The sequence below is a fragment of the Nicotiana attenuata genome, unplaced genomic scaffold (genome assembly GCF_001879085.1).
Source record: "Nicotiana attenuata strain UT unplaced genomic scaffold, NIATTr2, whole genome shotgun sequence".
NCBI classification, from domain to species: Eukaryota; Viridiplantae; Streptophyta; class Magnoliopsida; order Solanales; family Solanaceae; genus Nicotiana; species Nicotiana attenuata.
In genome coordinates, this window is record NW_017672835.1 from 84,648 (window position 1) to 88,009 (window position 3,362).

Below are 3,362 nucleotides of genomic sequence, written 5' to 3' on the forward strand. Positions count from 1 at the left end.
TTTGAATCATTTCCTCACCATAATCTCTTGGGTAAGTAATCTTTAACTTGTTTTTTCCATTTTTATCAACATCCACTAGATTTCTAGGCCTAAAAGATGTGACTAGGGGTAGAAAATTAGGGATTTGGGTAGAGTTAGGGATTTTTATATGTTTAAGATTTAGACCTCGTTTTAGGGTTGAAATTGAGAACAAATTATATATTTGGGCTCGTGGATGAATGGGTGACCGGATTTTGGTCCGAACCCCGTGTTTCGACCAAGCGGGCCCGGGGTTAATTTTTGGATTTTTGGGAAGAATGATTGAAAAGCTATAATTAAGCATTGGAATTGGATTTTTTAGCATTTATTGATGTTAGTAAGTCGATTATGTATAGATTCTATTGTGTTGGAGCCAAATTCGAAAGGAAAGGCGGTGTTTGAGGATTGAGTTGGCCGTGGAAGTTCGAGGTAAGTGTTCGGTCTAACCTTAGCTTGAGGGATTAGGAGTTGAGTCCTATTTGTTAATTGTTTCTTGTTGAGTACGACGTATAGGCATGGTGACGAGTATCTATACGTTGGTGTCGAGCATAACCGTGAGTCTTAAATTTTAGTTTGTTATGTTCCTAAATGATACTACAGATGCTTTAATTGATGATTCTCGATATTGAGTAATGATTGAGTTTGTTTTCGTGGAAAGTACTTGTGATTGGGTATTGGCGTTATCTGAGATGAGTAGGAGTTGAGTTAAGATTGGTTATAGCTGATTCTCCCTTGCGGGGACGTGTTTATTTTACTGTTAAGTACCTTGCCGGGACAGAGTAGTTATTGATGATCCCTTGCTGGGATACTTGGTATAGTGGTTGTTGATATTATATACATATGGATCGGGTTGCAAGCCGCAACAATATTAAATATGGATCGGGTTGCATGCCGCAACAATATTAAATATGGACCGGGTTGCACGCCGCAACAATGCTAAATATGGATCGGGTTGCACGCTACAACAAATGTAATATTGGATCGGGTTGCACGCCGCAACAGTACTTAATGTTATATTGGATCGGGTTGCACGCCGCAACATTGTTAAATGTTATGTTGGATCGGGTTGCGCGCCGCAACAGAGCTATTATCATTGTTTGGGTTGTAGATTCTGAGCTATTCTTTCATATTTTTCTTAAGATGCTGCTGGATTTGATATGTTTTCCCCGAAGCATGTACCCCCTCCCATTTAGACTGTTATTTCTGTTATTTTTCCGCCGTATATTATATAACTGCACAGTTTTATCCGGAGTCTGGTCCTAGTCTCGTCACTACCTCGCCGGGGTTAGGCCAGACATTTACTAGCACATGGGGTCGGTTGTGCTGATGCTACACTCTGCACTATGTGCAGAAAGCGGAGTAGCTTTTGGGCAGTAGCACTTGGGGAGCCAGCCTTCAGTCCACAGAGATCCCGAGGTAGCCCTGCAGACGTCCGCAGGCCCGGCGTCTCTTCTATCTACTTATATGTTCTGTTTTCATTTGTATCCGAGACAGACTGTATTTTTTTTCTTCAGACATCTGTATGTAGTATTCATAGACGGTCTGTGAATGTTGTGACACCGGTTTCTGGGTAGAGACGCATGTTGGAATTTTCATATTATTTTGGCATTATATCAGACTAAGTCTTCCGCTAATTTTCGTCTTCCGTTATTATTTAAATGTTCATTACCTATTAATGCAAGTTGTTAAAAGGATTAAAATGAAAGAGTTAAGATTTCTAAACTTCGTGGCTTGCCTAGCTTCTACGAGTAGGTGCCATCACGACTCCCGAGGGTGGGTAATCCGGGTCATGACAAGTTGGTATCAGAGCACTAGGTTACATAGGTCTCACAATTCATGGACAAGCTCAGTAGAGTCTGAGGGATCGGTACTGAGACGTCTGTATTTATCCCCCAGAGGCTACCGAGTTAGGAAAACTTCACATTTGTTCTTTCTTGTTGTGCGTTTTGGTTTCTCCATATTAACTGAATTTCTACTCTGTTCTTTTGCAGATGGCGAGAACACGCGCTTCCTCATCTACCGATCAGCAGCCCGATCCCCCAGCAGCAGCTCCCACGAGGGGTAAAGGGCAAGGCCGAGGCCGTGCTAGAGGCCGAGGCAGGGGCAGAGCTCAGCCCAGGGCAGCAGCACCGGTAGCGGAGCCTCAGGTTGACTTTGATGATGAGGTTCCGGCCGCAGCGGTTCTGGTGGGCCCAGCTCAGGTCCCAGAGGGGTTTATTGCTACCCTAGTTCTTCAGGATGCTCTGGTCCGTCTAGTTGGCCTTATGGAGAGTGTCACCAGGGCAGGTTTACTTCCTGTAGCTCCATCTGTCTCTCAGGCTGGAGGAGGAGCCCAGACTCTTGCTACTCGCACTCCGGAGCAGGTAGCTCCCGAGTTTCAGACTCCAGCGGCTCAGCTAGTTGGAGCAGTTCAGCTGGGTGTGGTACCTCAGACCGGCGATGGTGCAGCTATGTCTGCCGATGCTTGTGGAGATTGGACAGGTTCACCAAGCTCTTCACTACTACTTTCAGCGGTGTATCTACTGAGGATCCCCAGGACTATCTAGACAGCTAACACAAGGTTCTTCGGAACATGGGATAATTGAGACCAACGGGGTCGACTTTGCCACATTTCTCTTGTCTGGATCCGCCAAGACTTGGTGGAGGGATGATTGCTTCGCTAGACCAGCAGGATCGCCAGCCTTGACCTAGGAGCAGTTCACACAGCTATTTCTGGAGAAGTTTCTCCCTATCACACAGCAAGAGGCCTATCGGAGGTAGTTTGAGCGCCTCCAGCAGGGATCCATGACTGTCACCCAGTATGAGACCAGATTCATTGATTTGGCTCACCATGCCCTTATTATACTTCCCACTGAAAGGGAGAGAGTGAGACGGTTCATTGATGGACTCATTCAACCGATTCGTCTCCAAATGGCTAGAGAGACTGGGAGTGAGATATCCTTCCAAGAGGCGGCCAATGTGGCCCGGAGAGTTGAGATGGTGCTATCACAAGGCGGTGGTTATAGGGCAGACAAGAGACCCCGTCAGTCAGGCAGATTCAGTGGTGCCTCGTCTGGAGGCAGGAATTCGTATGGTAGAGGTCATCCTCCTAGGCCCTTCCAGTCGGCACTCTAGGTTTCTCACGGTGCTTCAGGTGGCCGTGGTTCTCAAACGCAGTATTCTGATCAGCAGCCCTACAGTGCACCACCAGCTCCTATCAGTGCACCGCCGCTCCAGAGTTTTCGGGGTGGTCATTCAGGTCGCCAGGGTCAGTCTCAGTTTCCTTAGCCGCAGCGTTCAGGTGGATGCTATGAGTGTGGTGAGTATGGTCATATCAGGAGGGCTTGTCCGAGGTTAGTGGGTAC